This window comes from Salmo trutta, unplaced genomic scaffold (assembly GCF_901001165.1).
Source record: "Salmo trutta unplaced genomic scaffold, fSalTru1.1, whole genome shotgun sequence".
Lineage (NCBI taxonomy): Eukaryota > Metazoa > Chordata > Actinopteri > Salmoniformes > Salmonidae > Salmo > Salmo trutta.
Genome location: NW_021822962.1, coordinates 1,222,104 through 1,235,511, shown reverse-complemented (window position 1 = coordinate 1,235,511; position 13,408 = coordinate 1,222,104).

Sequence of the window (13,408 nt, the reverse complement as noted above, 5' to 3'; positions counted from 1 at the left end):
AGTGGAATCTAAACGATATTTACAGATACAGGAAATGAGCACAAAGTAGTACAACAGACGGCAACATGGTGTCCCAAATGGCACCCTATTCCCTATGTAGTGCACTACTTTTGACCAGAGCCCTGGTTAAAAGTAGTGCACTATAAAGGGAATAGAGTGCCATTTGGAATGGAATGCATCCAATGCCACACAGTAGCAGGTAATGTCATTGGAGCAAAACACCTGGTAAATGTCCCCCTACTAGCCCTTCCCTTTTCACCTCCCAAGTCCCCTGAGCCAATGCCTGACCTCTGATAAACACAGCTTTATTACTAATGCAGATGATGACAACAACTTACCCATAATGCAACAGTAGGCCTATTTCACATCCTCAAAACAGTATGTCACAACTACTACTATAAAGCCTGTTCCGACACTATCAACACTGTTGTAAACAAAACCACGTGTTAAATAAAGGTTAAATAAAACATTTAAAAAGTGTATACCATGACTATTGACATTATAATCAAAAATGTAATTTGCACTGATCTCTCTACTACTCTCTGGCTGCCAAGGTGAAGGGTGAAGTTGCCCCTCGACGCTGATCTTCGGTCAGTTTTTCATTTTCCCCACTAACTGTTAAGGTTAGGATTAGGGGAGGGGGCGCTGATCCTAGATCTGTACCTAGGGAAAACTTTACACGTTAAACGGCTGCCAAGGCGGGAGGAGGTGGGAGGATGTGGGACGGACTGTGCAGCTGTGCTGCCCTGAGCTGCTTGACATTCTGGGGCGCTCCAGCCTCCTGACATGCACCAGCGAAGGGGGAACAAAGAGCACTTTGGGTTTCCTAATTCAGCTGCTTGTTGGTAAACAGACTCTGGCCAGGGAGGCTGCAGTGCAGGAGGGATCCTAATCAGAGTCTACGTCCCAAATGGCACCCTATTCCCTACATAGTGCACTACCTTTGACCAGGGCCTATAGTTCACTATCTAGGGAATAGGGTGCCAGTTGGGACACAACCAGGGAACTAGCGAAGACCAGATGAAGCTGGAGGGCTGATGGAGTACGATACCTTATCTCTGCTCATCAGAGCCCTATGGGCTGCACATGTAAAGTCTAATAGGAGGGTGTGGTGTAGGGTTTTGCTGCAGCTGAGTGACAGTGGGGTTGTCACCGTGGTCAGTTACAGCTCTGCTCCAACACAGGCAGTCATTAGCTAGATGAACAGTCACCAGGATAATTACTGACAGATTGATTATACCCGTTTCCTTTTCCAGACAGGCAGCAGCTTCACTGCTTCAATTTCTCAGAATTCCCCTGATCCTCCGAAACTTGTGTTTTCCCCATCTCCGTGGACCCTACTTTTGAACCAGGGGTCCATGTTCCTCTCCCACAGGCAGGGGAACAGTGGAAGGGCTGACATCACCAGCGTCACTACCTCTGGAGGTCATCAGCTACAGTATCTCTATGCTCTGGCCTTGTACATAACCTTCAGGTCAGTATCACTCTGTGCTCTGGTCTTGTACATAACCTTCATGGTCTAGTATCTCTATGCTCCGGTCCTGTACATAACCTTCAGGTCATATCTCTATGCTCCGGTCGTTGTACATAACCTTCAGGTCAGGTATCTCTATGCTCCGGTCTTGTACATAAACCTTCAGGTCAGTATCTCCCATGCTCTGAGTCTTGTACATAACATTCAGGTCAGTATCTCTATGCTCCGGTCCTGTACATAACACTCAGGTCAGTATCACTGTGCTCTGGTCCTGTACATAACTATTCAGGTCAGTATCTCTATGCTCCGGTCTTGTACATAACATTCAGGTCAGTAGCACTGTGCTCTGGTCCTGTACATGAACCTTCAGTCAGTATCTGCTATTCTCCGGTCCTGGTACATAACCTTCATAGGTCAGTATCACTGGGCCTCTGGTCTTGTACATAACATTCAGAGTCAGGATCACTGTGCTCTGGTCTTGTACATAACATTCAGGTCAGATCACTGTGCTCTGGTCTTGTACATAACATTCAGGTCAGTATCGACTATGCTCTGGTCTTGTACATAACATTAGGACTACATGTGCGGTCAGGTAGGCGAGTACTCCCTCGTGTTATGAACCCGCCTTCATTTGTATCTTTTCTCTCAAATAGCTGTCTATTGATGCACCAGTCCATACGTTCATGAACACTCAACCTGTTATTACAGTACACCCTACGGTAATGAATATATGAAGACAGACAAAAGAACAATCAATAACCTTGGGTCCAATAGCAAGACAGCCGCCTCTTGAGAATGTACATAACTCTACACAGCCATCTGGACAAGATCTGACTAGTCCACAATCTCTCTTTTAATGATCAGATCATGTGTGACTGTATACAGAGCCTTCAGAAAATATTCACACACACGCCCCTTGACTTTTTCCACATGTTGTTGTGTTACAGCCTGAATTTAAAAATGGATTACCATTTAGATGTGTCACTGGCATATACACAATACCCCATAATGTGCAATAAAAAATATATTCCAGAACATGCATCCTCTTTGCAATAAGGCACTAAAGTAAAACTGCAAAAAATATAATTTTATGTCCTGAATACAAACTATTATATTTGGGTCAAATCCAACATGTCACTGGTACCACGCTTCATATTGTTCAAGCATGGTGGTGGCTGTGCATCATGTTATGGGTATGCTTGTCATCGGCAAGGACTAAGGAGTTTCTTAGAATGAAAAGAAAGGGAATAGAGCGAAGCATAGGCAAACTCCCAGAGGAAAACCTGGTTCAGTCTACTTTCCAACAGACACTGGGAGACAAATTCAACCTTTCAGCAGGACAACAAACTAAAACAAGGCCACATATACACTGGAGTTGGTTACCAAGACAACATTGAATGTTCCTGAGTGGCCTAGTTACAGTTTTGGCTTTAAAAATCTATAGCAAGACTAGAAAAATGGCTGTCTAGCAATGATCAACAACCAACTTGACAGAGCTTGAAGAATTTTTAAATATTAATTTGCAAATATTGTACAATCCAGGTGTCCAAAGCTCTTAGAGACTTGACCAGAAAGACTCACAGCTGTAATCACTGCCAAAAGTGATTCTAACATGTATTGACTCAGGGGTGTGAATACTGACACTACCGTTCAAAAGTTTGTGGTCACTTAGAAATGTCCTTGTTTTGAAAGAAGAGCACATTTTTGGTGGATTAAAATAACATAAAATTGACCAGAAACTGTAATCGAACCCACAAATGCTGATGCTCTAGATACTCAACTAGTCTAAAGAAGGACAGTTTTATTAATTCTTTAATCAGGACAACTGTTTTCAGCTGTGCTAACATAATTGAAGAAGGGTTTTCTAATGATCAATTAGCCTTTTAAAATGATAAACTTGGATTAGCTAACACAACGTGCCATTGGAACACAGGAGTGATGGTTGCTGATAATGGGCCTCTGTACGCCTATGTAGATATTCCATTAAAAAAATCTGCCGTTTCCAGCTACAATAGTCATGTACAACATTAACAATGTCTACACTGTATTTCTGATCAATTTGATGTTATTCTAATGAACAAAAAAATGTATTTTCTTTCAAAAACAAGGACATTTCTAAGTGACCACAAACTTTTGAACGGTAGTGAATGTAAATTAGATATTTCTGCATTTCCTTTTTAATACATTTGCTAACATTTCTAAAACCATGTTTTCACTTTGTTATTATGGGGTATTATGATGTCATTATGGGTATTGTGATGTCATTATGGGGTATTGTGATGTCATTATGGGGTATTGTGATGTCATTATGGGGTATTGTGTGTGTAGATGGGTGAGAGAAAAAAAAACAAAAAAAACATATATATATCAATCCATTTTGAATTCAAGCTGTAACACAACAAAATGTGGAATAAGTCCAGAGGTATGAATACTTTCTGAAGGCACTGCATGTCCATACCTGCATGACAACACTGAGGATGTGCTGATGCCTTGAAATAGTTTTAAAATCTTCCTTATTAATTAGTTCAACTGTTTTACCCAATCAGAACCTGTTGTTGAATCCCAGATTTCCCCTTTAAAAACAGGTTAGAGATATGCAGCACTGAAGAGCAGCCAATAGCCTAAATCTGTTGTTTCCCCTCCAAGATAAAACAAGAGAGATATTTCACTGACTGCCGTTCCAAAATGGCACCCTATTCTCTATATAATACATAGTTTAACCAGACCGCTATGGGCCATTCTCTATATAATAAACAGTTTAACCAGACCCCTATGGGCCATTCTCAGTATAATATGTAGTTTAACCAGATCCCTATGGGCCATTCTCTATATAATAAACAGTTAACCAAACCCCTATGGGCCATTCTCTATATAATACGTAGTTTAACCAGACCCCTATGGGCCATTCTCAGTATAATATGTAGTTTAACCAGACCCCTATGGGCCATTCTCTATATAATACGTAGTTTAACCAGGGCCATTCTCTATATAATACGTAGTTTAACCAGACCCCTATGGGCCATTCTCTATATAATACGTAGTTTAACCAGGGCCATTCTCTATATAATACGTAGTTTAACCAGACCCCTATGGGCCATTCTCTATATAATACGTAGTTTAACCAGACCCCTATGGGCCTTTCTCTATATAATACGTAGTTTAACCAGACCCCTATGGGCCATTCTCTATATAATACGTAGTTTAACCAGACCCCTACGGGCCATTCTCTATATAATACAGAGTTTAACCAGGGCCATTCTCTATATAATACGTAGTTTAACCAGACCCCTATGGGCCATTCTCTATATAATACGTAGTTTAAACCAGACCCCTATGGGCCATTCTCTATATAATACGTAGTTTAACCAGGGCCATTCTCTATATAATACGTAGTTTAACCAACCCCTATGGGCCATTCTCTATATAATACGTAGTTTAACCAGGGCCATTCTCTATATAATAGTAGTTTAACCAGACCCCTATGGGCCTTTCTCTATATAATACGTAGTTTAACCAGGGCCATTCTCTTTATAATACGTAGTTTAACCAGGGCCATTCTCAAAATATTACGTAGTTTACAAGGGCCATTCTCTATATAATACTTGGTTTAACCAGGGCCATTCTCTATATAATACGTAGTTTAACCAGGGCCATTCTCTATATAATACGTAGTTTAACCAGACCCCTATGGGCCATTCTCTATATATACGTAGTTTAACCAGACCCTATGGGCCATTCTCTATATAATACGTAGTTTTAACCAGGGCCATTCTCTATATAATATGTAGTTTAACCAGACCCCTATGGCCATTCTCTATATAATACGTAGTTTAACCAGGGCCATTCTCTATATAATACGTAGTTTAACCAGACCCCTATGGGCCATTCTCTATATAATACGTAGTTTAACCAGGGCATTCTCTATATAATACGTAGTTTAACCAGACCCTATGGGCCATTCTCTATATAATACGTAGTTTAACCAGGGCATTCTCTATATAATAGTAGTTAACCAGGCCATTCTCTATATACTACGTAGTTTAACCAGGGCCATTTCTCTATATATACGTAGTTAACCAGGGCCATTCTCTATATAATACGTAGTTAACCAGGGCATTCTCTATATAATACGTAGTTTAACCAGGGCCATTCTCTATATAATACGTAGTTTAACCAGACCCCTATGGGCCATGTGGGGACACAGCCACGCATGCACAGCGAGGTGCAGGTACATGTGCAAAGGATTGCTAAGCTTTATGTAAGCACTGAATCTGGGTCTGATTAAGATGTGTGTAAAGAATGTATTGCACAAATCAGAGGACGCACAGCTCCAGTCACTGACGTGCCAGTGCAAGTCGTATGTTCTATTCCAGATTCTGGAGAAGCAGAGCGATGGCTAGGACTCATGCATTCAGCGTGGGAGCATTTTGAATACAGTCAACTCCTGACATTGAAGTGCACATCGAATGCAAGCTCAAACACTGTGTGTCCTAATGGTAGCATGTTCCCTATGTAGTGCACTACTTTTGACCAGAACCCTATGGGCCTATATACAGGATAGGGAACTATTTAGGACGCAGACATTGTCAAATACTTTCTTTAAATTGTTTCAGATGTTTTCATGCTCCATTTGGTTCATACAGTGACACCATAGTGAGTGTGGGACATGTGAGTGTCAGACACAGGTACGCAGGCAGACATCCAGTTTAAACATGATACTATAGAATATGTTAACTTGACTTACAGGTACTGAACAAAAGAGCTAGAACATTGCATTCTCATTGAGACTATAGGAGGGGCAGGTGAATGTTAAGTCACCTGTTAAGTTGTTGTAGAGTAACACCTCGTCTGTTCTTTCAGCCTACCTCATCTCAGTCCATTCACTGAGTGGAAACAGTCACAGCGGGTGATTATTACCATACAGTGTAATGTTGTGAAATCATCTGAGAGTGTCAACACAATTTCTGTTGTTCTATGTCGAAATGAAGGTCAATATCGTCAGTGTCGGTCCTCATTTCCCTCCAGGATTTAAGTGCGACAGACTTTGAATGACATATACTGAAATGGTCAATAGGGCTCTGGTGAAAAGTAGTGCACTTTATGGGAATAGGGTGCCCTTTGGCTGTGTTCATTTCATTTACAACCACAATGAGTTGGTTGGGTTCTGTTCATTTGCAAGCCATCCTACACATGCAAAATAGTAATCTTACTACCTCGCAAAAACTACCTGATGCCCAGCCTGTGTGTTGTAAAACCCTGCTGAACAGAGTAAATGCAGTCGTCTCTGTCAGTCTGAAAGGTTCATGAGGAAAGGAAGTGGCTCCATGACATCACAGTTGTCCTCCAAAATCCAGAGATATTGTGTCCCAAATGGCACCCTATTCTCTGTACAGCTCTACTTTTGGCCAGAGATCTATGGGCCCTGGTCAAAAGTAGTGCCCTACGTAGGGAATAGGGTGCTATTTGAGACGTAAACAGAGAGACAGATCAGGAGGAAGTGGTTGACATGGTACAGCGGTAACTGTCATGACCCGATGCTAGACACAGATGGGCAGACACAACATAGCACTGAGCTCAGCACTACACCAACTGAGACAGTGGACAGAGAGAGAGAGTCCCAGAGTAAGAGAGAGGGAGAGAGACAGAGATAGTATGGGGGCCTACACCTGTGGTGGCCAAGGTTGTCTGGAACACACTAGTCTGTTAAGTCTTGTCCAATGCCCAGTCTAGAACACACTAGTCAATAGTCTACCTTTCTCTCACACAGGCTAATCAGATCATTACTGTTGATTTGCCAGTCTAAAGAACAAGTCAAATAGGCTATGTTCATCTAACAGTAGTTGTTAGAACATCCAGTAAAGGTTTAACCTGCAGACAATGGGGTCACCATAAATACCATGAGTAATAAAGCCTCACTTAGACAAGGGTTTCCCAAACTCGGTCCTGGGGCCCCCCTGGGTGCCCGTTCTGGTTTTTGTCCTAGCGCTACACAGCTGATTCAAATAACCAACTCATCATCAAGCTTTGATTATTTGAATCAGCTGTGATGTTCTAGGGGCAAAAAAACTAAATGTGTACCCTGGGGGGGCCCAGGACCAAGTTTGGGAAACCCTGACTTAGAAGACTGACGCACCAGATAATATTCAAACACTGGCTCCCACTCTGCATGCAGATACTTATTAAACAATGACAATGTCCCATTTCAAAACAAATGCAATCAACCAATGTGTCTAGGGCTGGGACAAAACCAGTATATAGAGATACTCAGTAGTAGAGAGGCAAGGAAACAAAATACCAAGCGGGTTTAGGAAAACAGCCTTAATGCTGGAAACAAACATCATGATGTTGTCATCCAGAGTCACATGTATTTATTTTCCAAACTACAGCACCCAGTATGTTACATCCAGCAGCTTAAAGGACCAACGAGTTTGGTCTGCGTCGTGTTTACATTTTTGCAATGGAAAAAAATATTGAGATACTGGTATCGTCCCAGCCCTAAATGTGACCCCACCCAGATGTACTGTGTGTGGGCATCCAAACCAACAGCAATGGGGTTGCATCCTCAACGACACCCTATTCCCTATGCAGGCCCTGGTCAAAAGCAGTGCACTATATATGGAATAGGGTTCCATTTGGGATGCAGACTATGTGGGCTGTTAGTTAAGCAACAGGACAGGAGGTAGGCCTAGTGAGGGAGGGGCCCACCTCTGTTAGTGAACCAACAGGACAGGAGGTAGACCTAGTGAGGGAGGGGCCCTCCTCTGTTAGTTAACCAACAGGACAGGAGGTAGGCCTAGTGAGGGAGGGGCCCTCCTCTGTTAGTGAACCAACAGGACAGGAGGTAGGCCTAGTGAGGGAGGGGCCCTCCTCTGTTAGTGAACCAACAGGACAGGAGGTAGGCCTAGTGAGGGAGGGGCCCTCCTCTGTTAGTGAACCAACAGGACAGGAGGTAGGCCTAGTGAGGGAGGGGCCCTCCTCTGTTAGTGAACCAACAGGACAGGAGGTAGGCCTAGTGAGGGAGGGGCCCTCCTCTGTTAGTGAACCAACAGGACAGGAGGTAGGCTTAGTGAGGGAGGGGCCCTCCACTGTTAGTGAACCAACAGGACAGGAGGTATGCCTAGTGAGGGAGGGGCCCTCCTCTGTTAGTGAACCAACAGGACAGGAGGTAGGCTTAGTGAGGGAGGGGCCCTCCACTGTTAGTGAACCAACAGGACAGGAGGTAGGCCTAGTGAGGGAGGGGCCCTCTGTCTGCTCTTCTACCTGCTGAAACAGGTCCATCTGCTTTGTCTGCTGCCATGTTTAACCCCTCAATGCCTGCCAGTGCCTCAAGCTATGAGGTAGAGGGAGGAGAGGAAGAGAAAGGCCCAGGTATGGTTGCATGGGTGTAGAAGGGAATGTAACCAACTGCACCTCAAAATAGGCATATAACATAAGAGGAAAAGACTGCAGTACTCATTGCAACTTTTCCTTAGGCATTTGAAACAGATTGCAAAATCTAGTGAATAATTTAGTATCATTAATTAATTTCCAGGCAATATGTTTTCATTCAAATCAGGATTCATGAAAAAGGATGGATGACTGACCACTGCCAGTTAGTAGTAACACCCAATTCTAAAATAAACCAAGGACAAGCTTTTTTCCACCACTCTTATAGAAATGTTTGTTATAGGCCTACCTGGGTGTAATCTGTCAGGGTTGCAATTCAGACCGCTAGTGTGTCTAGGCTATATCAAGAAAACACATTTTAATTTGTCGGCACATTTCAGACAATGAGTTTTGTGATGCTGATGAAAATACTATTGCAACAGTTGTGTTATTGTAGCCTACAATGTATCACAAGCAGGTGCTGGTGCAGTAGGCTACAAACTGATACACGCTGGCATAGCACACGGCTTACGAGTGTTGGGGAAATTAGCTTTAAAACTGCAAAATTTTCTCTCAGCCTCATGGCAAAAATGTGTAAAATAACACGACTGACTATAAAACGGCACATTTTTCACTATGCCCCATTGCACAGAGCTTACTGCGCTACACCACGGCCAATACAATGTTACCAATATGTTAAGCTATGCTATGACCCATACCCCTGAATAAATCATCTCTGTTAAACAAATAAGAGAAGGATAACTATCTATAGGCCTACCCCAACTCCGCTAAAGTGAACAACATACATGTGACAAGAAGGAACTACATTCAGGAAGTAAAGAGGCCACCTGACCAAAGATGGTGGATAAATGAAGATAGTTCACTCAGGCAGTTTACCATTGAAAAAAAGAGTCAGTTCCGGTCTACTTAACGGGGTGGGTCTCACATAGACACCAATTCAGTAGCAGAGTCTGGTCTACTTAGCTCATTGCCTTTAATAGGACCAGAAAGAAACCGCGAGTGGAGTGTCTCGCTTCCTCTTCCGTCTCTGATCTTGGCAGTAGCCAGCAGGTAAAGGAACCATATGTAGAGTTGTCGACGCTAAGTTTATACTAGCATAGAATTAGAACAATGTTTAACAAAATCAGACAAACTAAACCGTAGATAGTGCTGGCATATCACGGAATAAAACTGCCTGTTAATGGACAGATGTGAAATTATGAGTCGACACGCTCAAAATACATCCTGCATGAATCCCAAATACTTCCTCATACGATTCCGCCTGCTACTGTCAGAACAACAAGCATTGGCAAATATGGTTGCCAACTGTAGCGTGCACTGCAGTCATGTTTTCCGTTGATACCTTCGAATAAAGCTTTCAAGCAAATATAGGACAATTGCAATTCAACAACAGGTGTCAGCCCCCCCATTAAACTTACCTTAGTGTAATATAAAATCCACAGCTCATTCAACCTCTCCTTCGAAGCCATTCTCCTCCGTCCTTCTGTGTATAATCCCTTGGTTTCAGTATGAATGTATCATTGTACTTTTACATTTGTTTGCAATAAGAGCGTTAAGATTGTTTCCAGAAAAAAGGACGAAACATTGGTCTCTTGTAACATCTTGGCAACATAGCTCGCAGTATCCAAAGTGATCGACAGACAGAATATTGTACGCTCTCCCCCAAAGTTTAGCAGATTGCCAAATTAATTATAAAAGACATGGTTAACTATCTGCCGTGGATATAATGTCAAGAGCAAGAACAGATCAGGAATTCCTGAGCAAAATAAACCCGAATGAATATGATGATCCCCTAATTACGAAGTAATTCCCACGGACACAGCAGTCAGATGGTATCTTATTATAATACGGTTTACATCTTAAAATACAGTTATTCATCTCCTTCCATATCTGCAGTAAAGCGATAGGACGTTGACTCCACGCCGTTCTGTAGAAGTCTCCTAAACATCCACTTTTTGGAACGTTCAAGCAAACCCTCTGGCTTTGCGACAGACTGCGAGCGCACTGTAGTATGGACAGGTAATACTCTTAAAGATACATCCACCCTTTAAAAATGCCATATAGAAGTTATAACTAAACATTTATACAGGACTTACAAAGGCTATAACATGTTGTATGTTATAATATTTACGTTATCAAATAGAATATGATGATGAAGCCCAAACATAATAAAACATTGGCATCTCACAAAATACATTCTTAACATCCCCATCAAACTAAACAAAGATAATAAAGAGCATCATTATCCTTCAAAAGAGAGAACAATGTGCATATTGAACTGACAGGCAATGTGGGGATTTCTGGGAAATGACAATAGTCTGTGCCAAATGTTCCCAAAGGATTTGTCCTAATTACTTGAATCAGCCTATGGTTAATTGGAATAGAGCTAGAAATCCATTTCTATGCTATAAACAGACATGTAGGGGCCATTTCCCTGACACAGATTACTCCTAATACTAGACTTAAAAGCATTTTCAATGGGGATTCTTAATTGAGCTTGGTGTTTAGTTCAGGACTAGGCTGTGCCTGGGAAACCAGCCCATAGTGTGTTTCTCTTGAGTCTTGCCCATTGCCCACTTGGCTTGTGGATCTCTCTCTCTCTCTCCTCTATAAACACAGCCATCCAACCCTCCCCTTTCCACTGTTTATATCTGACAGTAAGAAGTACAGAGCACTAAAGCCATAAAAGCAGAGGTATTAAACAAGGTATTAAACAAATATAGAACCATGACAGGTACAGGCTTACAGTGAAACATCTATTCAACAGGGAACTGTATGGTACGCTGTATGGATTTCCTATACTGGATCTTGTTCATTCATGTATTTCAACAAATGAGGGGTAGAAAGACACATTAGTCTCAGAAACCAATAACTCAAATCTTGCGTAATTGCGTCATGAGAGATTGTGTGTACATAGGCTATATCATTGAAAAACAAATATGTAATTGAACATGTACAGTTAGTTGTGTATACAGAAGGGAAGAGCTTCCTTATTGTGTCAGTACAGATGGCTCCTTATTTTCTGGTTCATTAAACAAATGACAAAAGACAGACAAGCTTTTACTTTAGCCAGTCAATATTTGTTGAGTTTTTTTTACGGTCAGATTTTCAAAGAGATTTTCAAAGACTTCCTGATAATTTAACGTACCAACTCAAAGCTGTTCAGTCAAAGGTGGAGCTTCGGGGAAACCACACTGTTGAAACGGGTTGGAACTGGAAGGGATTGGGGTTGGTATCACGGGCCGGTATCCTCGTGCCAATGTTATGCGATAACACTGCCTCTCAATGACCTCACACTAGTCACTCAGGGGCTCCAGAGCGGCACAGTGGTCTAAGGCACTGCATCTCAGTGCTAGAGGTGTCACTACAGACCCTGGTTCGATTCCAGGCTGTATCACGGACGTGATTGGGAGTCCAATAGGGCGGCACATAATTGGCCCAGCGTCGTCCAGGTTAGGGTTTGGCCGGGGTAGGCCGTCATTGTAAATAAGAATTTGTTCTTAACTAGCTTGCCTAGTTAAATAAATAAAAAACATTATGATAATCAATCTAATCCATCATACAGTCAATTTCCTCTGTACCATAATCTGTATCTTTGTAGAGGAACTGTAAATTATACCCCAGAGGCTGATAATAACTGATATACATAGGATTGGATAGACAATTTATTTTGATAAAGACTCAAGATTCAAATGTCTGGGTTTAGTACATTTTTTGTAAGAAGGAAAAAAAAAAAGATATTTCTTGTATGACCAACTGACAGAAGATAGTGATTGTGTGTGATGGTGAATTGTTAACACAGAGCCAACCATAGAGATCCTATTAAATGTGTATTCTAATTCCTAATTCAATGGGGAAAACACTGGTCAACAGGAGGATGGCCACAACAGAACCTCCAGGCAGGCAGCTGTAGTATTGCCATGGCAATGGCCTACATTCCACACCAGGACCTACCCACTACCCAGTGCTGGCTGGGTGGCCCTCTGTGTGGCCTAGCTGGGCCTCTCTATATATGAAGGATGAATACAAAGCCACCCTCACTCACGTGCTGATTATAGACTGACAGTGTCAGAATATAATTATTTGTGTTAAGAATTCAGGAGCATAGGCTATACTGAAAAGATTTGGCATGGGTCCTCCTCAAAAAGTTCTACAGCTGCACCATCGAGAGCATCCTGACAGGTTGCATCACCGCTTGGTAAGGCAACTACTCGGCATCCGACTGCAAAGCGCTACAGAGGGTAGTGCGTACGGCCCAGTACATCACCGGGGCCAAGCTTACTGCCATCCAGAACCTCTATACCAGGCAGTGTCAGAGGAAGGCCCTAAAAACTGTTAAAGACTCCAGCCACCCAAGTCATAGACTGTTCTCTCTGCTACCACATGGCAAGCGGTACCGAAGAGTCAAATCTAGGTCCAAAAGGCTGCTTAACAGCTTCTACCCCCAAACCATAAGACTGCTAAACAGGTAATCAAATGGCTACCCAGACTATTTGCATTGACCCCCTTTTAGGCTGCTGTTTATTATCTATGCATATTCAGTTTATC